Source organism: Onychomys torridus, chromosome 5 (genome assembly GCF_903995425.1).
Source record: "Onychomys torridus chromosome 5, mOncTor1.1, whole genome shotgun sequence".
Taxonomy (NCBI): domain Eukaryota; kingdom Metazoa; phylum Chordata; class Mammalia; order Rodentia; family Cricetidae; genus Onychomys; species Onychomys torridus.
This window is the reverse complement of record NC_050447.1, coordinates 58536721-58563024: the sequence shown is the minus strand read 5'-3', so window position 1 is coordinate 58563024 and position 26304 is coordinate 58536721.

Below are 26304 nucleotides of genomic sequence, written 5' to 3'. Positions count from 1 at the left end.
CCCTCAATAACAGATATGGCCTAGAATTGTAAGTTGAAATAAAACCTTTCCTCCTCAAGTCATTTTTGGTCAGATGGTCTTTATCACAGCAACAGAGAATGAAACTAAAACAGAAATTGGTATTGAGAATGGAGTTATTACTGTGATAGACTAGGCCATGTACATACATATATACATATACACAGAGAGACACACACACACACACACCATATATACCATACACCAAACACATGCACACATGCGCGCGCACACACAGACACTCTCCCCCCCCCACAAATGCATACATGAAAAAAACCACAAAGAGAGGAAAAAAAGAAAGCAACAAGGCTAGACAAGGTACCACACTTCTGTAACAACAGCACTTAGGAAGTAGAGGCAGCAGGATTACATCAAATTTGAGGTCAGCCTGGACTACAGAATGAGACCCTGTCTCAGAAAAGAAAAAGAGAAAATAAATGAAGACAAATGAAAAAAAAGTAATGCTCACTAGAAATTGGAGATACTCCTTCAGGTAAAGGGTTTGGGATTGGGAAGGGATAAAAGAGGATTTGTAATAGTAACTTTATGAGATATAATTTGGTCTTTTCCCATGTCCAGATAAGAAACTCATTGTCTTAGTTAGGGTTTCTATTGCTGTGAAGAGACACCATATAAAGGAAAACATTTAATTGGAGTAGCTTACTTACAGTTCAGAGGTTCAGTCCATTATCATTATGGTGGGACATGGCACCTTGCAGGCAGACATGGTGCTAGAGAAGTAGCTGAGCGTCTTACATCTTGCAGGCAACCAGAGGTGGTCTGAAATACTGGGTTTCAAAGCTCACCCCACAGTGACACACTTCCTCCAACAAGGCCAAATGTATTCCAACAAAGCCACACCTCCTAGTAGTGCCACCCCTTTGGGGGCCATTTTCTTTCAACCCACCACATCATCATACTCTTGGCATTTCCAAAGTGATGCCTTCTTGTATGCTAATTAGCTGACTGATGAGTAATAGTCCCTATGTAGCTTTGGGATGGGGGCTAGTTACTGGAAAGACCAAGGCAGGATTAGAGGGCTGAACTTTAAACCCTTTCTGATGGCCTTCAGGGAAAGAAGAGTGGGTAGAGGCTAGAACGCCAATGGCTAATGGCTTAATCAATCATGCATAGTTAATGAAGCTTCTAGAAAAGCTCAACAAGCCTGGGTTCTGAAAGCTTCTTGAAATCAAGGCAAACACAGAGGGAAGGAAGGTCCTCAGAACTCCCAAGTGCCCCACCCTTTGCTTCTTCGTATCTCTGGCCTTTGTTTAGGTTTTGTTTGTTTGTTTCTTTCCTGTGTCATGGCATGCTTGTGGAGGTCAGATGACAGCTTTGAAGAGCTGGTTCTCTCCTTCCACCATGTAGATCCTGGGAATCAAGCTCAGCCCATCAGGCTTGAAGGCAGGAATCTTTACTCTCTGAGCCAACTTGCCATCCTAATTTGCGTCCTTGGCAATGAGCCAGAAAGCTTATACCCCTAAGTTAAGTGAGCTACTGTAGCAAATTAGTCAAACCCAAGGTTGGCCAAAAGAGTAGTGCAGGTGAAACAACCTAAGGTTCTCAACAATCATTGGAGTAGATGGGTTGAGGAGGCTCAGGAACATTGGCTTGGTGCATGCGTGAGTGCATGCTTGTGCGTGCATGCGTGCGTGCGTGCGTGCGTGTGTGCGTGTGTGTGTGTGTGTGTGTGTGTGTGTGTGTGTGTGTGTGTGAAAAGTCCCCATACTACTGATTAGAACATGTCCCTGAATGCAAATATAGGGCAAACTGGGTTTGCCTGCCTGCCTGTCTTCCTCTTCCTCCCCCTCCTCCTTGTTAGTTATTTAGGCGGCACTCTTACCCCGCGAGGATCACGTCCCGAACACGACAAATCCACAGAAGAGCTGTTTATTAATATAGGATAGGAAGAGACGTGACAGGCCTGTGTGAAGCACACACGTGAGTGAGGAGAGGAGAGAAGAGGAGAGAGGAGAGGAGAGGAGAGAGGAGAAGAGAAAGAAGAGAGGAGAGGGGAGGGGAGGGGAGGGGAGGGGAGGGGAGAGGAGAGGAGAGAGGAGAGGAGAGGAGAGGAAAGACCTGTGCAAAATGGCGCCGGCTTTTTAAAGAGTGGGCTGCGCATGCGTACAGGACCGCATGTGGCTACTCCACCCATGCGTGCTTTACGCAACCATGTAAAGCCACGGAGTCCTAGCCACACTAGATGTTCTGACCTGGAAATGGCTATTTTGAATTGGAAATAATTAGGCGGTCCATCAGGCAAGCCCAACTGTGTGGACATGTTGTAATTTTCTATCATTTCTTCCTCTCTTTCTCTCTCTTGTATGTATATATCATATTTTATCTCTCTCTCTCTCTCTCTCTCTCTCTCTCTCTCTTTTTTTTTTTTTGGTTTGGCATGGTGGTCGCAAAGGGGTAGATGCAGCACCATTGGTTGAATTGTATATGAAATTATTCTATCTATGTTTGTGATCATCAGCATCATAAATATTATGAGAGAGAAACTGTATTTTGGTGTTATGAAGAACAAAAGCCATGACTAAGGAGGTAGCTTATTCAGTGAAGTGCTGCCCTTGTTAGCATGAGGGCCTGAGTTTGATCAGCACGTCTTACATACAAAAACCAGGCACTTGTAATTCCAGCACAGGGCACTAAGTCTAGCCTACCTGGAGAGCTGAAAGCCAATGAGAGTCCCAGAGGCTTACCTCATCTAGATAGTCCATCATAGTATGCCTAGAGGCTTGTTGCCTATGTGCTCTAGATACTGTCAAGTTGACAGGATTCCACTGAGATTTATTTTCCAGCTTTGCTGTAACCTGTCCACCCATAGTTCCCACTAAGGTATTTGAAAACTGCCTTGATTTATGATTTCCTTTTGTTCTGTAACTATCCAAACTTCATGAAACTATAACCACATTGGAAAATGGTATTTGAAACAACCCGAATCTGTGTTTCCAGGCTTCCATCACTCATATTTGGCTCCAAAATAAACTATCCTTTATTCCTACTGTGGTGAAAGCTGTTTCTGTGTCCACATTAGATTGTGACCTGAAAGGCAGAGGGCAACCTCCACTCGAAGATCTGCAATTTAACATTGCAGGTTCGCTGTTGAGCATGTCACTTGACCTTCAGACTTCTTACATTTCTTTCTTCCTTCCTTCCTTTCTTCCTTTCTTTTTTTTTTTTTAAATCCATTGATTGTATGTTTCAGAAAAATATGAAGGTCCTTCCAGTTTAAGGACTTCTGATTGCATAACACTGTTCATTTTTCTACCTTCCCTGTGAAGAGGGCACCTCAGCAGCTTAAGAGGTTTAGTGGAAAGTAATTCAGGGACCATGCTGTCTAAAACCTCTATTATCCTGATTCCAATTCCATGGACTGTATAAAAATACAGCAGTAAAAAGCCAGTACCTAGGAGGCCTATAAAACAATACTTTTTACTTCCCAAAGAGTACTTATTCAAGGAGAGTAATGCATCCTAAGTGCTGTTGAGCCAGATTTTTGCAGAGCTTCAGGTCTTCTGGTGATGAGTTAGATGTTTTAGAAACTCTGTTAACATTTAGGATCCATAATCCAGAGCAAATGGAAGGGATGCCTTAGAACTCCTGCATTACTGACTGAGTTGTTTTTAGTTTCCTTCTTGGGCCACCATAAAATGTTGGTAGTTTCCAGAGCTCATTCTTGGAGCACTTATCTTCCCATTCTAAATGCTGCAAATTCATCCTTTCTGGTGGTTTTAGTCGCCTGTTTTGTTTTTATATAAGACTCTTAAAATCCTGCCTGTATGTGTGTGTGTGTGTGTGTGTGTGGGTTTGTAAGTCAGTGGAGGGCAGAAGAGGGTGTCAGGATCCTTGGAGATAATTTATAGGTGATTTTGAGCCAATAATTAGAAATGAACTCAGATCCTCTGCAACAGCAGCAGGCATTCTTAACTACTGAGCCATCTCTCTAGCCCTATAGTTACCTTCCATATACTGAGTCCTCTTGTCTTTATTTCTAAGTGTCATGTTCTGAGTTCTGAATTTAATATAGCTAGCAACTTACTAAGATTTTTGGTATTTCAATCTCAACTGTTTTCTTTTGAAAGGGTCTCATTTATTTCATGATGGCTTGGAACTCATTATATAGCTGATGATGATTTTGAACTTCTTTTTTCTCATTTTTTTTCAAGACAGAATTTCTCTGTCCTGGAACTCACTTTGTAGACTAGGCTGGCCTCAAATTCACAGAGATCCACCTGCCTTCGCCTCCCGAGTGCTGGGAGTGTATGTGTGCCACTACACTCAGGGATCAAACCTAGGGCTTCATGCTTGCTAGGTGAGCCCTCTACTGAAGCTGCATCCTCAGCACCTTGACATGCTTTAAATTCAATGTTATCTTCTTCTACATATCTACATCTCTCTCTTCTATATCTTGGTGATTAGGATAATTGTTTGCCAGGAGAACTATAGTGATCCCAACTGCTTGGTACCAGGGGTCTTTTGTTGGCTTTAAAGCCAGCCAAGGAGATCAGGTCACAAAGAGTGAAACTCATTGAGAGTATTTACAGTCCATGCTGGGAAACCAAGTCCTACCATCAGATCTGGTTGTCAGAGAATGGACTGAAATTGGGAAATAAAGTCAAGAGTCAGATCAATGGTGAAGGGAACAAAGGAGAGGAATGAAGAACACCCAAAAGTGTTGGGCACCCTGAAGCTGCTGCAAACATCTGCACTGGGGTGGTCCCACACCATCCCCCAATACCTTCCTTGCCTCTCCAAGTTTGCCACATGCTGGTATTTTTTTTTTTTCTGAAATGGCCACAGTTTCTCTCTGTTGAGACACTTCTTATCACCATTTGAGACTAAGCTGGAAGTTTGTCTGTTGTGTGAAATAGTCCCCAGGAGACAGAGTTACTGTTCTTATTCTCCATCCCTCTCCTACATGACTCTCTCTACAGTCTTCCCGTTTTTGGTGTCTGCTTACTCTTTTTCTTTTATTCAAGTTTCATTTTAATAGAAGTAACATATAAAAATAGTTTGATGTTAAGTAGTAGCTTCTAGTTTCCAAAACCAGCAGATTGGATTCTTTAGATAATCTTCTCAGCTAAAGACAATGGGGAAAATTATATAATATAGTTTGACACATTTAACTTTCTTTTTTAATATCAAGAACCTGAGGAGCTGGGGGTGTAGTTCAATTAGCAGAGTGTTTCCCTGGCATTCATGAGGCTGAGGATTTGATCCCCAAAACCAAGCCTATAACCTCAATGCTCCAGAAGTAGAGGCAGAAGGATCAGAAATTTAGGGCTATCTTCAGCTATATATCAAGTTTGAGGTCATCCTAGGATATTTCAGATCATGTCTCAAACAAAAAGGTATTACGAATCTGAAATTACAGTAGAAACTGCAAATTATTGTAAGAAAGTCATTCACAAGGCTTATAAGCATCCATGTACATTTTCTAAATGTTTATGTATATGTAAGTGCACATGGTCATTCATGGGGCTAATATCTTAATAGCATTTGTTATACCTGTAAAACTGAGTTGTGGGTATATATGTCCTCAGATGAGAAAGATGAAAGTCATGCCCAATTTCCAAGATCTTAAAGGAGATAGTCCTGATGTTAAATTGGGATGCTCCAGTGAGAATCACACTCAGAATAAAGTAAACCATATTTAAACACATTCTCCACTCCAACCACGAGAAATTGTGACAAAATATTTCTTGGAAATAAACATAACATGAAAAAAAACCCCACAAATTTGATTTGGGGGCCTGATCAGCTTTTAGATGGTCTTGCATCCAGGATCATAATATCTACAACTCAGAAACTAAGGCCAGTAGCAGACTTTGGCTAAGATGTAGTTGTAGCTGTTGGTACTTTCAATATCCTAAGAAGAAACATGTATGCTTTCTTAACAATATATCCATGCCAGAATTTGGGCGACTGACAGAGGTACTTTTCAAATACAGCGATTATAAGATACTCAAGGTGGTGGTGGTGGTGGTGGTGCAGAGGCAAAGAGACAACGTGAATGAGAATCAGGAGACATAAAAAAAATTGAAAGAGGCCAGAGAGATGGCTTGGTGGGCAAAGACTTGCCACTAAATGTGATAACTTGGTTCTATCCTCAGGACCCAAAAGGAATAAGGTGAGATGGGACTCCTCTGACCTTCACACATGTGTGAAGCATGCACAGACACATACATGTAATTTTAAATTCTTTTAATTGAGACATACCTGTATAAGTTTTTAAAAGTTATTATTACGCATATATTTGGAAATAATTAAGTATGTCATGTTTAAAGAAATAAATGAAAAAGGAAACATGACAATATAAAAAGTGATATAGATTCTAGAAATGAAAAATAACAAAAATTTAAAGCTCAATGGGTACATTGTAAAACCATTAAATCTTAAAATCAGCTAATGAAAATGGATAGATCACTTACAAATGGTTGACACTTATGCACAGATGGGGTCCTCAACTGAAATCCCTGAAGTAGCTTTCCCTTTCTGAGGAGAAATGCACAGACTTTAAAGAGGAAAACCCCAATATACTCCTATCATCTATTGATAAAAGTTATCAAATAAGAAAATCAGTTGCTTAAAATATAAAATGATAAATATAAATTAACAAACAGATTCATAAATATCTATTAAATACTACATCCAAGTCAAGAAAACACATACTTCCCACCATGTAATGTTTGGAACCAGTCGGTTGTGAAATTGTACATCTGGGCAGCCTGGGCTACATAGTGAGCTCGAGACCAGTCAGGGTTTCATAACAAAATCTTATTTCCAATATCAAAAAACAAACAAACAAAAAAGAGTTAAATAATAACCAAATATTCTAGAATCCATGTAACTAGGGGAGACACCCACCAATAACAGATAAGTAAAAATTCCTTTCACATTCAGAAACGAAGGATATTATTCTATACAAGTTGTATGTGAAACAATAATGACAGTGCTACAAACTACAAATCCAGGTATGAAGCCACAAAAGTAACAAGAGGAACAAGCATAGTTTTCTACCCTATATAAGAAAAAGAAAATAACAAAGACGAATGTAAGTGAGGTCTGGTGGCAAGATGGCTCAGTAGGTAAGAGTGCTTGCTGCCAAGACTAACAACCTGAGTTTGATTCCCAGGACCTAAGTGGTAGAAAGAAAGAACTGATTCCTCCAAGTTGCCCTCTGACCTTCATACATCCATATACACACACACACACACACACACACACACACACACACACACACACATTAAATGACTGTAAAAATATCTTTCAATGCGTATTATTACTATCTATCAAATGAGCTTTTAAAAGTTGACAACAAATTATACCAAAAATGAAAAACAAAGTAAAGAGTAAGGACAGAACAGCAGTTAGAAAACAAATATGGAAGTCAAGAGAAGCATCCAATAAGAAGCTTTGGACAACGCAGGTCTGTTCTCAACGACACAGATTGCAGTGACAAAAAAACTGGAATTATGAAAAAGTGATAGTTGTGGAACTGACCAAAAATAGAGAGAAGGCTAAGTAAGCTGCAATTTTGTATCCCATATTGTTCTGGGATACAAAACTGGGTCTGTTACTATAGCCACTGCACACATATGTAAAAAAAAAGATACTAACAATTTTGTGCCAGTGAATTTGAAAATATAGATGGGATGGGCAATGTTTTTCTGAAGTCTGCCAAAATTAATTCAGCAAGAAATAGGAAATTAGAATCACCTAAGAAGGGTCTTTCACAACCTGAACTAAATATAGGTTACAAAGTCTCAACAGGTCCTAGCTAGAATACAAACAAGGTAAGCAATCTCAAAGTCCATCCTGGGCAAACTCTTAAACCAAAGATAAAGTGAACACACACACACACACACACACACACACACACACACTACACACACACACACACACACACACACACACTACACACACACACACACACACACACACACACACTACACACACACACACTACACACACACACACACACACACACACACACACACACATGAAAAATGACAACTATTCATAAGTGACTCTATGAATCATGGTTCATTTCTTTTCAGAAATAGTGAGCAACAGAATAAAATGCAATATGATTTTAAAATGTTGAAGTATAAGCCCACCAACTTAGAATATTAAATCAAGCAAAACTATCATTTAAAATTGAAGATGCAGTAAAGATAGTTCATTGCTGGCATAATTATACAAAGGAAGGACTTCATGACCCTAGAGAGCAATTCACATCTCCAGGAGTAAAGAAAGAGCATCAGAATGTAAATTGAAAAGAAAAACATGATATACTTTAAAAATTTTCCTCTCCTAATTTCTAAAAAGACACATTACTGGTAAACTAAATATTATTCCAATGATGTTAAGTTTATAGTACATGTGCATATATGATCTGATAAGAATATATAATCAACAATGTAGATGTCAGGGAGGGCTTGTTCGTTATGAGGGTCATGCTGGAGATGTGTGAAGAGGGTAGAAACTTAATCCAGTTCTTGTATTTGGAGGTGGGGCTTTATGAGTGACTAGAATTAAAGAAGTGCTCAGGACAGAGCCACCATGATTGGATCCTGGTGGCTTTGTAAGCGGAGAGAGACTAGAAATGCACCTGAACTCCACCTGGCTCTTGCCATGTGATGCCCTGCATCCCCTAGGGACATCCCAGCAAGAAGGCCATCTTCAAGTGCAGCCCCCAAGCCTGTCACTGCCAGAACTAAGAGCCAATAGTAACCTCTTTTTCTTTCTTCTAATTTTCCTTCCTTCCTCCCTCCCTCCTCCCTCTTTTTTTCTTTTTGAGACAGAGTCTCATGTAGCTCAGCCCACTATGAAACTCATTATATAGTCAAGGATGACTGTAAATGCCTGACACTCCTGCTTCTACTTTTCTATGATGATTGAGAGTTTTGCTGGGTATAACAGTCTTGGTTGGCATCCGTGTCTCTTAGTGTCTGCATAACATTTGTCCAGGACCTTCTAGCTTTCATAGTCTCTATTGAGATGTCTGGTGTTATTCTGATGGGTCTGCCTTTATATGTTACTTAGTCTTTTTCCTTTGTGGCTCTTAGTATTTTTCTTTGTTGTGTATGTTTAGTGTTTTTATTATTATGTAGCAAGGGGACTTTTTTTTGGATCCAGCTTATTCTGTGTTCTGTAAGCTTCTTATATCATCATAGGTATTTTTTTCTTTAGGTTAGGAAAGTTTTCTTCTATGATTTTGTTGAATATGTTTTCTGTGCCTTTGAGTTGGTATTCTCCTTCTATTCCTATTATTCTTGGGTTTGGTCTTTTCATGGTGTCCCAAATTTCTTGGACGTTTTGTGTTACAACTTTTTTGTCTTTAGTGTTTTCTTTGACTGATGAATTTATTTTTTCTATTGTGTTTTCAACATCAGAGATTCTCTGTTCCATCTCTTGCATTCAGTTGGTTATACTTGCTTCTGTAGTTCCTGTTCGTTTAGTCAGAATTTCTATTTCCAGTTTGTGTTTTCTTTATTGTCTCAATTTCAATTTTCAAATCTTAAACTGTTTCCTTCATCAGTTTAATTACTTTTTCTAGGCTTTCTTTGATTTCTTCCAATTTTTTGTTTGGTTTTTCTTCCATTTCTTTAAGGGATTTTTTAATTTCCTCTTTAAGGGAGTTTTTCATTTCCTCTTTAAGGGCCTCTATCATCTTCTTAAAGTCATTTTTAGGATTGATTTCTTCTGCTTCTTCTGCCTTGGTATGTTCAGGTCTTGTAGGTGTAAAATTGCTAGGTTCTGATGTTGTCTTTATGTTGTTGCCTGTATTTTTGCACTGGCGTCTACTCATCTCTTTCTCTGCTCGGTGTAGGTGGTGTCTGTGTCTGAAGGTGCCTCTCTTGTTCTAATTGATAGTCTTGGTCCATTAGGAGTTCTTGGTCAAATCAGTGTTGTTGGGCCCTTTTTCTCTGGGAGCAGTGTAGTTAGAGTTTTCCTGCCTAGCCCAGTCAGGACAAATCTCTCTCACCTGCCAGTCTCACAGTCGCTCAGACCCAACCAAGAAAGCACACAGAAACTTACATTGTTTAGAAACTGTATGGCTGTGGCAGGCTTCTTGTTATCTACTTCTTCTATCTTAAATTAACCCATTTCTGTTAGTCTATACTTTGCCACATGGCTTGTGGCTTACCAGTGTCTTTACATGTTGCTTCTCATGGCGGCAGCTGGCGGTGTCTCTCCCCAACCTTCTCTTTCCAGAATTCTCTTCTCTCTTGTCCCGCCTATACTTCCTGCCTGGCCACTGGCCAATCAGAACTTTATTTACACAGAGTGATATCCACAGCAGAGCAGCTTAGTCCAATCAGTGTTAGTGGGTTCTGTCTCAGGGAGCAGTTTGTTCCCAATTGGTGCAGGATATGCTTATGGCTCCAGTGGTTGTTGGGTTCATAGTTTTTTGTTGTTGTTTTTTTTGGTGGGGGAGTAGGGAAAGGTAGCTGTCTGGTTCCTGGGACTCCGATGGGTGGGACCTAGGGGCTAGAGACCTGATCTGCTGGTGCGGAGATGGGGGCTCACCTGTTCCCAGTAGGTGTAGGGTAGGATTATGATTGGGGTGATCTGATTCGGTGGTTGGGCGGTGCCATCTTTTGTGTTCTCAGGTCGTGTTTTGCTCATTCATCAACTCATCAGCTGATCTTGTTTCCTCAGACTGCAGACCATAGGTTTCTGAAACCTCTCCCAATGGATCTCAGCTAAGCAGGTTGTTCAGTAGGGCAATCTCACCAATACCTTCAAGTTGTTGGGTTTTGCAGGATCGGCAGCTGGGCCCTGGGTTGGCCTCTGACAGAATGTTCAGCTCTGTTCTGGTTGCATCCCACAGAGATGGCTCTTTCCCTGAGTGCTAGGATTAAAGGCATCCCTGTTCCAAGCTCTTTATCTCTATGTTTTTACCAACTCCTCAGTGGATAAAAAGCTCAGTTTCTGGTCTTTATTATGACCACGCCTCTGCTGCTGCTCTGCCTGCCTCTGCCGCTGCTTCTAATTCTAAGTGCTGGGATTGCAGGCATGCACCACCATGTTTGATTTAAGATGATTTTCCCCTGCCTACTTCCCCATCCCTCCTCCCCACCCCCATTTTCTACATGGTTTTTCACTGTGTAGCACTGAAATTCATTATGTAGAAGATGATGTTCTCAAACTTGTATCTTCACACCTTCACCTCCTTAGCACTGGGATTACAGATGTTTGTCATGTACCTGCCATGAACTTCTTTTCTCTATAACTTACCCATTGTGTTCCAAGCAATAGAAATGAACCAAGAAAACAAGACAGTAAAAAGGAGGTATAAGGAAACATAGAGGAATTAAAATAGAATGCAAAAATATTTTTTGATTGATCCAAATGAAGCCAGGAAAGGAGAAGCAGAAAAGAAACGTCAGGAAGGAAAGAAGGAAGCAGAAAACAAATAGCAACAAAATGGGCCTAAAACTCAAGCAAATGAATGAATGCTACATTGTTATTGTATTATAATATCCAGAGCTTGGCAATGTAATGTACTGTGATTGTAGATAATTGCCATATTCTGCCTATTAGATTAGTGTTTTTCTTTTTTTGGTAACCAAATGTAATTCCCCCCTACTTTAAACAGGCCATTCATTGCCACTGCTAAGGCAATCAGTTGAGTGACTCTATCAATTCCAATTTTAATTGTTCCATTTTTTTTCAGAGAGGATATCTTCTTAGGTCTCTTGCTTTCTTCCATGTAGAGGAAGCTGTATGCAAACAATATCTAAGCCCTTTTTTATTTGTAAATACATGCAGATATACAAACATACTCTGCTCCAGAAAAAGTGAAGCACCTCACCTAGTGGGTGAACTGAAGAAGAAACTGGACAACATGGACAGACAGTGCCATCTCTTCTTCCTCCTTGGGGTGCCTGTGTGTATGGGGCACACATTCTGTTCACTGACAAGATAGAAGGCTTGCAAGAGAAGGCCTTCCCAGGCCAGTGGATTATTCAGGGACTCGGACCAAGAAGTCTTTTTACTTGACTATCTATGGATCACTTACTAATAAAAGTTGCATTGTGGGCCAGGTATGGTGGCACATGCCTTTAATCCTAGCACCTGGAAGCAGAGGCAGAAAAATCTCCCCTGAGTTTGAGGCTAACCTGGTCTACACAGTGAGTTCCAGGCCAGCTGGGGTTACATAGAGACCTGGTTGCAAACAAACAATCACAACAGCCCAGAGCTGTATTGTGAGCTGAGGGAGAAGCTCAGAGGCGATGTGGCTTTCCTATCATATAGGAAGCCCCAGTTTTGGTTCTCAGTCCTGTGTAAATTGGATGTGAACACTGATGGAGAAAAGACAGTATAAAGATGGCTGTATTAGCCTGGAGTCAGAGTTTGAAATACTGAAGGTTGGGCTGGGGAGATGTTCTAGTAAGTAAACAGCTTGCTGTATAATCATGAAGATATAAGTGTGATCTCAGAACCTACATTTAAAAAAAAGCCAGACATGGACTCTGACTTTCACATATACACTAACCCCCACCCTATCCACACTTCACAAATTATATATATATATATATATATATATATATATATATATATATATATATATATATATATACTGGTGTGCACTTGTAACACCCGTGCTGGGAAGGTTGGCTGAGATAGACAGCTTTCTGAGGCTTTCTGGCCAGCTACTCTACCCAAATTGGTAAGTTACAGGACAGTAAGAAATCCTGTCTCGAAAAAAACTCAAGGACAGTGTCCCAAGGGATGATACTCAGGTTGACCTCTAGTTTCCATGTGAATGTGCACAGATGTGTTTATGTACCCTTCCATACTGATTATCTTGAAAGAAAGAAAGGTAGTAAGAGAGACAGACAGAGACAGACAGACATAAAAAATTCCAAGGAATCTACAACCTTGCCAAAAGCTTGGAAAAGCAAAAGTTACCCCCTAGTGCTGTCAGAGAATATGGTCCTGCTTATACATTGGCTTTAGATTTTCACTCCCACAATGAGACAATACACTGTGTTATTTAGAACCACCTATGTGTGGCACTCAGTTGTGGGAGCACCGGGAACTTAATTTCCATTGCAACATCTAAAAATAACATGTTGCTTCTTGCTTTTTAAAATATTTTGTCTAATATATCTTGAAATCATCCATTTCATTTGACTCTATCTGCCTTATTTGTGTTTTGTTCCATCAATCTCTTTTGCTGTCTTTGACTTGATATATCTCTTTGAAAAGACAAATGGTGCACATGCCTGTTTTCCCTCCACTTTTTGCTCCCGTTCTTTTTGCTTACCCTCTCTTTATTTGTTAACTATTTTAAAGATTTATGTACCTATTTATTTACATGTATGTGTATATGTCTGTGAATGGATGCTCACATGTGTCAGTAGGTCCATGCTTCTCTATGTGTGCATGGAGGCCAGACGAGGTCATCAAGAGTCCCCATCTGTTACTATTCACATAGTCCTTTGAGGCAAGATCTCTCCCTGAACCTGGAGCTGTAGTTTTCACAGCTAGGCTGGAAGCCTGCGAGCCCTAATGGTCCTCCAGTTCCCACCTCCTTTGGAGCTGGGGTTACAGGCATGTTCGGGGTGACCAGCTCACTTTGTGGATGCTGGGATCTAAATTCTGGTCCTCATAATTGTGCAGTAAGTGCTCTCAACCTCTGAGCTATTTCTCTAGTCCCTCCATTCACCTTATTTCTTCCATCTTTCAGTCCTTGTCTCTTTCTCTTTCTTGCTCATAAGAGAATTTTTGTTTGGAGTTTTGTGATGTGTGGGTGGTCAGAGGTAAGAGGTAGCATTAGTTGACTATGAAAAGGGTTAGAGTAGATTCCATGCAGTTAAAGATGTGGTTTAAAAATCAAAGCAATAAGTCCAGAGTTAACACATCTTCTACATCAACTTCCTCTTTCTTGACCTTCCTCAGAAACACATTGTTCACATGGCACTTATTAATTCTGTTTTATTCTGTGGTGGTTTATGTGCATAACCTTTGCTTCCTGGGCTCTATAAACACCACAAAGCTATGAGGCCCTTGATTAGGCTGCATACTCTGGAAAAGAGGATTCTCAGGGGCTGGGAAGATGGCTTAATTGGTAAAGCTCTTGTTGCATAAGGATAAGAACCATGTACCCATGTAAAGAGCTGGTTCAGTGCCCTGCAATTGTAATCAATGTCCTTGAAGTGGAAACAAAAGGCTTCCTGGAGCTTGATGGTCAGTGAGTTTAGGATTATCAGTGAGTTCCAGGTTCTGTGAGAGATCTTGTCTCAGAAAGGAAGGTGAAGATGGGTTGAAGAAGACACTTGACGTTGACATCTGGTCTCTACATGCATGCTCAGATATGTGTATACACATCTTCACACACCACACCACACCACACCATAAAGTGGATGCTCTGAGGGTTGTTCTAATTAGGTAAATGGCCTGAGTCTCTTCTCAGGGGCCAGCTACTGGGAAGCCAGCCATCTCCTCAGTGCAGATGTTTGGAAGTTGCCCAGTATAAACACCTTGTTTGAGATACTGAGAACTGTATGCATGATTATGTTTTGGCTCCTATCTTAGGCCATCTTCTCAAGGAGACTGTGTCTTTAACTTTGGTATTGGTCAAAAGGTCAAGAGTTGGGGCTTCCTCTTATCATACATTGATAATGTACATAACAGGAATGAGAGACAGCAAATCTAGGAGCTCTGAGGTAGCCTATCTCATCTTTATGACAGAGCCTAGGTAGTGAGCTGAGGAATAACATACCTGTGTAAATCTATAGGACTCTGATAGTCAAGATATATTATTCTAGCATTGCTCCCTTCTGCCTAAAGTCTGCCCACACTAGTGCCCAAAGTCTAAATGCAAGAGAGAAAACATATTGGCACTATTGGTGACAATAGACATAGCAGTTGATTCTGCAGTGGGCTGGTGAGAGTCCACACAGTGCATTAGAAGGCAGAGGTGTGACTGGGCAAAACACTTCGTTAAATTAGATCTTTTGCACAATGCAAAAGTGTCCATTAGGTGTATCTAAACCCACATCTCTTTCTTGGACATTCACTAGCCTTTGTTTACATTTGACCTTGTGTAAGTTACTTTTCTCTTTCTCGACAAAATACCTGGCAAACACAACTTATGGGACAGGGAGATGGCCCAGCAAGTCAAAAGCACTTGCCATGCAAGCCAGGTGATCTGAGTTTGATATCCAGAACCCATGCAATTAAAAAAATGAAGTTGGAGGTGGTAGTGCATGTCTATAGTTTCAATGTCCCTTCACTGAGAGAGGAGGTAGAGACAGGAGAAGTTTGTAAGCCACTTAGTCTGGAGGACAGAGAATAGCCACAGAAATAGGAGACCCTGCTTCAACAAGGGGGAGAGCCAGTTCCCAAGAGTGTACTCTGCTGTGCTCTTCAAACATGCACTGTACCACAAGTGTGTTTGTACACACACACACACACACACACACACACACACACACACACAATTAGAAATTGTGTTTTAAAGAACAACATAGAAAAAAAAGTTTTAAGGGAAAGTCTATCATGGTAGGGAGGGCATGGAGACAGAAACAGGGGTGCCTGGTCATATTGCATCTGCAATTGGGAGCAGAGAGTGATTAATATTGCCATTCAGTTTATTTTCTTCCATTTCTTCAGCTCAGGATCCCAGCTCATAGAATGGCTCCACTCACACTCAGGATATAGGTCTTTCCTGCTCAGTTAAATCTTTCTGATAAGACCCTGGCCAACATACTGAGAGGAGTGTTTCTGTGGTAATTCTATGTCCTATCAAGTTGGGCCTCTTGGCTTGGAATTCAGGCCCTACACAAACAGGTTGGAAACTCATCTGGATGGCATCGAGATGTTTTATAACAATAGCTTTGTAATACTCCTCACAAGTCTGAGCAGTGTCTAAAACTCATGGATATATGAAAAGTAAGTGGAATCCTTTAAATGATTCTTTGTCTTATTTGAATTAAAAAGAATAAATAAAAATATTTCCCCCAATGCTTAGTCACTTAAATTAAGCTTTCATTCTTGAGATTATACAGGTTAATTTGTTTACACAAACCCACTTTACGATGAATGTGAACCTTTACAGTCATAGAAAAAGAACTGAAAAAAAAAATCACAGGCCAAAACATTTTTCCAATACAGAGGCAGGGGCATCAAATGGATTACCGTAGAAGGGAGAATTATGCTACAGGTTTTAGATATTATCTGATAATGATCTTGGCTTTAGGGTTGGTGGAAGCTTGTGGTCTACTAAGTTAACATATTCTACAGGTTTTATCTGACAGGGGAGGAGGATGTTAGGTCAGAATAAAGCAAGCAAAGGATGGTTATTAAGGGGACTAAGGATCAAGATTGGCTCCCATTTGTACCATTTCAACTCTCACAGTGATGAATTTCTTTTCTAATCAGTTAACCAGCCTTGTAGAATCTTTAACACAAAAAATTTTTTTTCTAGACCCTCTGGAAGTGCCTTTCCACCACAGGTAATTACTAACTGTTCCACAACAAAGAGGCTTGCCATCCTGCCCAGATAGTTCTGTGTACTGGTGCTCCAGAACCAAATGCTTGGTGTTTGGATGGAGCCATATTGATGTGTTCTTTCTCCTTCCCTGTCCTGATGTGAACACTTCTCCCTGGTTCTTCCTGTGAGAGCAGGTGTTCAATAAGGCACATTGCCCCAAACCCTTGACTCAGGATCTGCTTCTTCGTGATCCAGCCTAGGACATCACCCCGCTCCACTGACACACTTGGAATTTGGCATGGACTAGAAGTAACATACCTATTAAAGAAAACTAACATCAAGGCTGGGATTTGACTGTCTCTTAAGTCCCATCATCTCCTGCTGCCTACTCATTCCCACTGTCAAAGGACAGTTTCATCTTCTTGGTTGGCTGGATGATAGTTGGGAAGGCCTGATTCCCTGGTATGTTCTTAGATGAGCATGTCCTTATATAAACAATGGAGGTCATACCATCTCTAGCTGTTTTACAGAGTGTAGGAATGAAATAGTACAAAATGACTGGAAAATATTGCTCTTAGCCTCACAGTGACTTGATTCTTCTGCATTCTTGTGAGCTTTGTGATGCAATTCTACTTGGAAGAGCAGAAGCCATTTAAGAGGGTATTTGAGTCTATGTGTATGTTTGCTTGTTTTGTATTTTGAAGGGATGAGGTCAATTTTAAAATAGTCTTTTTATGACTCCTTTCTACTATGTGGATTTTGTTCATGGTGGTGCTGGGAATTGAGCTCAGGGTATCATGTATGCTAGGCAATGGCTGAACCACTGAACTATATCTCTAGCCCACTGTATTATAGGTGTGTGTGTGTGTGTGTGTGTGTGTGTGTGTGTGTGTGTGTGTGTGTATGTGTGTGTGTGTACATGTTCATGTATGTGAGGGTAAGCATGTACATTCTGTGACCTGTGTGGACATTAGAGGGCAACCACAGTTTCAGCTGTCAGTCCTCACCTTCTGCTTTGCTTGAGACAGGGTCTCTTGTTGTTTTCCAGGATAGTTGGCCCCAAAACTTTCTAGAGATTCTCCTGTTCCTACCTCTCATCTCATTGTAGCAGTACTGGGATTGCAGATGCCTGTGGATGCTAAGAATTCAAGCTCAGGCCTTCACACTTACACTGGAGGGGCTTTAGCCAATGAGCCATTCTTCCAGCCCTACTGTGGATTTCTTTCTTTCTTTCCTTCTTTCTTCCCTTCCTTCCTTCCTTCCTTCCTTCCTTCCTTCCTTCCTTCCTTCTTTCCTTCCTTCCTCCCTTTTTCTCCCCTCTCCTTTTTTTTTTTCCTTTTCTGAGGCAGAATCTTAATGCATAGCCCTGACTGGCCTTGAATTCACCTTGTAAACCAAGCCTTGAACTCATAGTGATCTGCCTTCTCTAGCCTCCCAATTAGTGGAATTAAAGGAGTGTGCCACCATATCCAATCTCCCACAGTGGATTTTCAGTGGCAAAATTTTAGTTCCCAACTTCTTTCCCTTCTACTTCAGAAGTGTGTGTGTCATTTGTCTCAGCCATTTGCAGATTCAATGGGAATGACAATTTTAACAATAGTTTAATTATACCAGGCATTAATCAATCATAATTGGCAAAGGAAATATGCTGCAGAAAACTCATACAATCTAAGACCAAACATGAATAATGTTCACATAATTTGCTACTTTGTGTTAGCCACAGCATCATTAGCAGAAGTGATTTAGACTTCACCAAATTATCTAAAATATCAGAAATAATTACCTCATTGATAATTGTACTTTGATGTGTGAAAACATATACAAAAAAACATTTAGGCAATTTGACTAGGACACATTTCACAACTTGCTTTTCCATGAAAACATCTTTGACTGGCAGTTGAATTTTCAGGCTTTGTATCAATGGTGTGGAAAAGAAAATCTATGTAGTTTCATACTCTATGAGATTGTTTGTGGTTTCTTTTTCTTTGCTACTGTAATTGCTCTTAGGTGATGGGTTGAGTGGTACATTAGTTACTGCCTCATTGTTATAACAAAAATACCTGAAAGAAGCAACTTAAAGGAAGGAACAGCTTACTTTGGCCCCCAGTTTGAGGGCACAGTCCATCATGGCGAAGAAAGCAGGACAGCAGGCAGGAGTACCAGGCAGCTGGTCACACTGCGTCTGCAATCAGAAAGCAGAGAAAGATGACTGCAGGTGCTCTGCTGACTTCCTCCTTAGCCTTTTGAGTGTAGTCTGGGACCTCACTCCATAGGACGATGCCATCCATATTAGGGTGGGTCTTCCTTCCTCAGATACTCCTCTCTAAAAATACTCCCTCACACACATGTGTCTCCTAGGTTAAATCCAGTCAAGTTGACAAAGAAGATGAACCATCACAGATGGTTTACTGTTTCTGGAAGAAAACAGTAATAAAAGCAGAAGTAGAAATGCACATAGAATTCTCTGAACTTAGTTACATTCCTGTAATTACATTTATATAATTTTCATTTCTGTCATCTATCTATCTATCTATCTATCTATCTATCTATCTATCTACCTATGCTGTGAAAATGTGTCACAACAATGTTAATGATCAATGCATAATTTCATTCAAGTCTCTCCAGCTGTTTTCTAAATGCCAGTTAATTAAACTCAAACTTTGTGTCACACCTCTTCTGTCTTTAAGGCTGTCTGAACTCAGTTGTGATAATATGTTAAGACATGGTTGAACCCTGTAGCAGGAATCTTAACAGGTCTTATTAATAAAAACACCCTGAAGCCAGGTATTAGGGTGAATGCTGGAAGATCAGAAAAGTAGAACAAGCCACAGCTCCCTCACCTTGCCAATACCTCAGCTGATCCTGTTTCCTCATACTGGAAGCCTCTGTGTCCTCATCCAAATGGATCTCAGCTGAACTGTGCTGCTCAAAAGCCTGAAAGCTTAACCAGCATATAGTTTCTCATCCTCATACCTTAAATACCTTTCTGCTTTTTGCCATCACTTCCTGGGATTAAAGGCGTGAGTCACTATGCCTAGCTGTTTCCAGTGTGGCCTTGAACTCACAGAGATCCAGGCAGATCTCTGCCTCTGGAATGCTAGGATTAAAGGCCTGTGTGCCACTATTTTCTGGCCTCTATTTCTAGTGGCTGTTCTGTTCTCTGACCCCAGGTAAGTTTATTAGGGTGCACAGTATTTTGGGGAATACCACCACAGAACCCTAAGCAAACCATGAGTTTCCAGGCATAATTCTGTATGGAAATTGCAGTTTAGGAAGATCTGCCAATATAGGTTCATATGCCACCCTCCTCTATAGCATTTATTATACTCAAGTACCCAAAGAACTCCACACACAATATTTTACAACCAGCTCTTCCCAAGAGCCTTGGGGCTTAGGAAAGAAAGAAAATTCACAAAATCCAGGATAAGCAAGGAGAGAACAATGTGATCATCTCACAGCGTGGTGGTTTGAATGAGAAATGTCCCCCAAAGGCTCAGGTATGTGAACACCTGGCCTCAGGCTGGTGGTTTTGTTTGTGGGGGAGGTGCAGCCTTGCTGGAGGAAGTATGTCCTTAGGGGTGGGCTTTTCAGAGCTTGTAGCCTTGCCTCACTTCCAGTTAGCTCTCTCTGCTTTGTGTCTGTGGTTGAAGATAGGATCTCTTGGCTCCTTGCTTCTGCTGCCCTGCCTGCTATTTGCTGCCATGCCTCTCTAGAACCATGACTCTCCATCTAGAACCATAACCCAATTAAACTGTGTCTTCTGTAAGTTGCCTTGGTCTTGATATTTTATTACAGCAACAGAAATACGGCATACAAAGCCAGGTTGTGTTTATGAGATACCTTTCTGCAAGGGGAGTGGTTTCTATGAGGCTTTGCTTTGCTGTAAGTGATCTCATGAATAAATAAACCCTCCCTGCCTGCACTGACACCTCTGATATACTCTGATTTAGCAGGTGCCTTTACTTCTCTCATACCTCAGATTTGTTGAAATCAAGAGTCCAGGTAGAGGTTAGGTAATTATCTCAAGAAAATAGGCTTGAAGTCCAGTGGGGGGGGGGGGGGGGGGGAGAGGCATGGTCCCAGAAGATAGGCAAATGATGACCTGTTAGTGGGTAAGATATGGAAAGAAGTACTTAGCACTCTACTACTAGTTGTTTAATTAAATATTTGTAGCTGCCCCTTCATGGAAATGCAAACCTGTGATGAGGATGTATCTGGGCAAAACTGCAGAGTAGCAAAGATAGTTTGCAAAGTCACATCTTTCTGTCTCTTCAGCAAGCTTCTTCCTTACTTCCTTGTTCCTGAGCCTGAATCATTGATGAGGAGGCCATCTTCTTCCTGCTTTCTTTTTCTTGGCTATTTAAATGCTTGGAACTGTGTCTTATGTCCCTTGTCTCCTGGCCTTCATTACATAGGGGCTGATTTCTTGGCTAATGTAAATCACTCTAATGTGTTAAAAAATGCTGATACAGACCAGGGGGATGACTTAGTGGATAATGGCACTTGTCACCAAGCCTAATGACCTAAGTTCCATCCCTGGAATCCAGTCCATCTGGTGGAAGGAGAGAACCAACTCCCATAAATTGTCCTCTGGTCTCCACACTGTAATGAGTGCTGGAAGCACTGGAGATGTAGCTCAGTTGGTGGAGTGCTTGTGTAGCATTCATCAAGCCTTGGCTTGAGTTCCCAGCACTGTATAAAAGGGTATGGTGAAACATGTCTATAATCCCAGTCTTTAGGAGGAGGATCAGGAGCTCAGATCACCCTCATCTACCCAGCAAGTTGGAGACTAGCATAAGCTACAAAGATATTGTCTTTAAAATTAAAAAAAAAAATGCTGGTGACTGAGGAACCATTTCCTAAATAAAACTCATGGGATTCTACATTGATTTACTGAAGATAACTTACCAGAGTCCAAGCATGTGACTCTGGTCTCAAATGGAAGTGTTAGGTCTTTGGCAGAGCTTTTGAGACAATAGATCTGTGAGTCTATTCCATTCATCTGAACCAATACCAGCTAGGGCACTTGATGCAGGCCTTAATGTACATTTGATACAGTGTTCTGTACACGTAAACACATGTGTATCTAGCATACATACTAAAACATGCATTCTGCGAGGTTGAGCAATAATGGAACTGGGCATGAAGACACACACAGGCTTTTTCTCCTTGTCCCAGAGTAGGATTACTCTTTGAGAAACAATAATTTTCTTATGCCACTTAACCCAATGCTAGGATTGTAGATAAGTTAGCTGTCAGATAAGACACACCTATTAATTACAAATCCCAGAGAGAACAGATAGATAAAGAGGTATGTAATTCCAGAGGTGAGATTAGGGTTGGCTTCATGGAAGGAGTGGCATTTGTTCACAGGAGAAAAAAATTCACAGGGTGTTGTCATATTGGCATCAAACCTTTGTGTTTTTGAAACAGGGTCTCACAGTGTAGCTCTTTCTGTCCTGGAATTCACTATGTAGATCAAGCTAGCCATACTCAGAAATCTGCCTTCCTCTGCCTCCCAAGTGCTGGGACTAAAGGTGTAAGCTCCCAGGCTGGGTTGGCCTCCAGTGTTTTCATCAAAGGGTCTTCCTAGAGATATTGATGCATATTACTGTGCTGAGAGTAACTGTACACAATCTGACAAGTGGCTATGACACATATTGGAGACCTGGTTGGAGAAGATGAAGGAAGAGGTTAGTGAAACATAGGCACAAGTAGGTGGGGCTCCTCAGGACCATGAAAAATTCTGCAGCTGAACATAGGGGTCTGGAAGAGGAAGGCAGATCTCCTAAAGCGCCACACTGAGGAGGCTCCAGTCCCTGCTCTGCAACCTGTAGCAATTCTCCACTTACAAGCTAAAGAACTCTTTCTCTTAATTTTGAAAACACAAAATCTACCTCTTCCAGCTTCTCTCTTCCCTCCCCTTCTCACCCCCACTCTTTCTCTCTACATCTCACACCAGGCCTGGTTTGAACTGTATCAACAGGACAGAAAGAGAGGAAGATATGCATGAGAGAAATGTCATGGGCAGAGGTTACTGAAACTGGTCTCTGGGATGAGAAGAGATACGTAAGAGAAAGGAATGTTATTATCAGAAATAAGAAGCTGGGGGTGAGGACCAGTGGGTAAGATGAGTTTGGTTTTTGGACATCATAGTTTTGAGGAAATGGTAGAACTTTCTGATAAAGTTGGGTATCATGTTATTGAAAACACTGTTAAGAGCCAAGAGCACACACCCTCTCCAATGAATTTTGTAGTTAGGCAAAGGCCTGCTAAAATTAAGGCCGGTCAGCTCCAAATCTAACTATTCAACCTACATATTTAATGACAAATCCAAGTTTTCTCTGAGATCAGCACCAGCTATAACATTCACAAATAAATTATGACCTATACATTTTTTTTTTTCCAGAGCTGAGGACCAAACCCAGGGCCTTGTGCTTGCTAAGCAAGCACTCTATCACTGAGCTAAATCCCCAGCCCCGACCTATACATTTTTAAAAGATGTGTGTGTGTGTGTGTGTGTTGCTGAAAGTGAGTTCTCTCCTTCTACCATGCGGATCCCAGGAATCCAATTCAGACTGTCAGGCTTGGTGGTAAACACCTTTGCTTACTGAGCTCTCTCTAGCCTGATCCATATAGTTCCTAAAAAGGGAATATACTTTTATTTTGACACTATCCTGCCTTAAATTTCCTTGGTGTCATTTACTGTTTGGAATGTAAAATCAACCCCGGACTTCCTACTTTAGAGACTAGGATATCTGTTAAAATTTAATAAACATTTTTATTAATTCTTTGAGCGTTTTATACAAGGTATGTTGATCATATTTGCCCCCAACTCCTTTCGGATCATTCCCTACCTCTCACCTCCCCAACTTTGTTTCTTTTTGTTTGTTTGCTTTCTCAAAGACTTATTTATGTACTTTATGTATAAGGATGTTTTGTCCATATGTACATTTGCACCCCAGAAAAAGACATCGGAGCCCATGGTACTACAGTTATAGGTTGTGAGCTACCATGTGAACTCAGGACCTCTGGAACAGCAGTCAGTGCTCTTAACTGCTGAGCCAGCCTTCCCTTCAGCCCCTCTTTTTTTTTAATTGAGCTACCCACAAGACTAATTTGTTCTACCCATATGCTCATTGGTATGTGGCTATCCAATGGAGTGTAGTTGACTTGCCAGGAACCACAGCTTTAAAGAAAATAAACCATCTTTCTCCCAGAAGCCATCAGTTAAGGGTGGGGCTCATAAAGCCCTCCTACTCCATGCTTGGGTGCTGACTGGCTTGTTCTTGCACTTGTGTTGTGTAGACAACTACAGATGAAGAACTTTATTTTCTAACTTTAGGATGTTATTATTGTGTTTATTTTATTTGTTTATATATTCTGATCATGGTTTCTCCTCCCTCCCAGATTCTCCCTACTTCCCCACCCATCCAGCTTCACACCTTTCTCTCTCTTTTTAGAAAATAAACAGACAAATAAAAAACAGAGTAGAAAAAATACAAAGAAAAGGCATGAAAAGCACAAATACATGCAGACAGACAGACAGACAGACACACGGAAAACCTATGCTGACACAAAATTGGAAACCATAATATAGATGCAAAAGACCAGTAAGGTAAAAAAGTGCCCAGACAAAGCATTATGAGACAAACATGGAGACCAGGATTTAAGTCCTGGTTTTACTATATTTTATTTCCCTAAGGTCTTTCGTCCATAACAAGGAAAGTGGAATGAGATCTCTAGGGTTTTCTTAATTAGTGGTTGAATTTTGTTCATAGTGAGAAGAGTGGAGACGGTGGTAGGGCCAAACATCGTGTCAGCAATGTCTACTGCATTTTAATATGTTCTTGAGTAAAGACCAAACCAATGGCCATACATCTCAGTACAGGACACAGCGTAGAACACAAAGAGCCAGCAATCTGGGGCTCATACCTTCCAAGTTTCTCATTGCTGGTGACCCATTAATCTCTCAGAGTTCTCTACTGAGAAGCAGATCTTCATAAGAAGACAACACTTGTCAAATGAATGGAATTTACCAAGGTGGATAGGTCTGTCTGCAAGGAGTTTACCCACAGGCTAATGAGGAAGATTAACTGAAGGTCAAATTGGATGAGGACAGAGTGATGGAAACATAGTAAGGGAGAAGAGAGTTGATATTAGTCTGAGCAGACAAGAGGAGTCAGAACGCCTGATCAAGATGAGATGGTGCAGCAATTACAAGCACTGTTGCTCTTCCAGAGGACCTGGGTTCCATTTCAAGTACCCACGTGACAGTTCACAACTGTCTGTAACTCCAGTTCCAGAAGATCTAACACCTTTGTGTGTGTGTGTGTGTGTGTGTGTGTGTGTGTGTGTGTGTGTGTTTGTTGTTGTTTTTACTCTTTGGCTTTTTGGGGGCCCCACTACCCTGCTCCCAAATAAATACACAGAGTCTTATTCTTTGTTATGAATGCCTGGCTTAGCTTGGCTTATTTTTAGCCAGCATCTCTTAAATTATCTTGCCTACCTTTTGCCTCTGGGCTTTTACCTTTCTCTATTTCTGTGTATCACTTTTTCCTTCTTACTCAGTTGCTTGTTGTGTAGCTGGGTGGCTGGTCTCTGGGGTCCTCTCCCCTCCTTTTCTCAATCCTCCATCTCCTCTTCCCAGATTTCTCCTCCTTTTTATTCCCTCTGCCTACAAGCCCCACCTATCCTTTCTCCTGCCTCACTATTGGCCATTCAGCTTTTTATTAGACTAATCAGGTGTTTTAGACAGGCAAAATAGCACAGCTTCACAGAGTTAAACAAATGCATCATAAAAGGATACAACACATCTTTGCATCATTAAACAAATGTTCCACAGCATTAAACAAATGTAACACATCTTCAACTAATATTCCACAACACCTTCTCCTGAACTTCCATACATAAAAATAAAAATGAAGATACAAAATGAAACAAATTTTAAAAAAGTGCAGTCAGGAGGTTGGGGTATAGCTCAGTTTTTAAAGCATTTGTTTAACCCTGGGATTGATCCCCAGCATTGCATAAACTGGGCAGTGTGGTACACACCTTCAATACATGAGGTCCTGCCTAGAAACAGACAGATGTACAATAAGCAAGGATACTGAAGATTAGCCATCACATCATCAAGAACCTATAGGGGGAAGTAAGGCTAGGCTGAAGGTTGGAGCAGCTTGTGAGGGTCCACTTGTCTTAAGCTAAGAAGTGCATTTACATTCAAGAAACAATACAATGAAGTACTGCTGTCTTATTCTGAAAGCGGAGTGAATGCAATTGTGGGGCTCCATTAGTGGGGGCACCATCTCAATGGGTCTTTAGAATGTTCCAGGCAGGAGGGAGTATGGGGACTATAAAGAGTGTTTGCAGGCATGGGAAGGAAGCAGATGATCAGCATTTTTGTGGGATAGGTTTGAAGGGACTGAGAAGCAAAAGATGTATGGAGATCAAGGAAGATAGAGAAGTCAGAGTGATGTCAGCCTAGATAATTGGGAAAATGCTAGTAGTTAATGTAGGGTCGTTAAGACCCTAGGGCTGAAGACACCACACACATTGGTCACAGGACATGGAGAAATCCAATCAGTGCTGATCAGGAAGCTTCTTCTCTGCTGGTTATCTTGCATAGTACTGGAAGGTGCTATGCAGGCTGTTGATGGGGGGGGGGGGGGGGTGGGAGTCATTAACAGTCTTAACCAACTATGAACCCTGCAACAATAATCCTCATGACATGAATGCTATGAGTGAAGATCAAGGTCATACGCTTTCACAACTGCTTTCTGAATGGATTTCAGGTCTGCTCCACAGGAGGAAACTCAGGAGTAGTG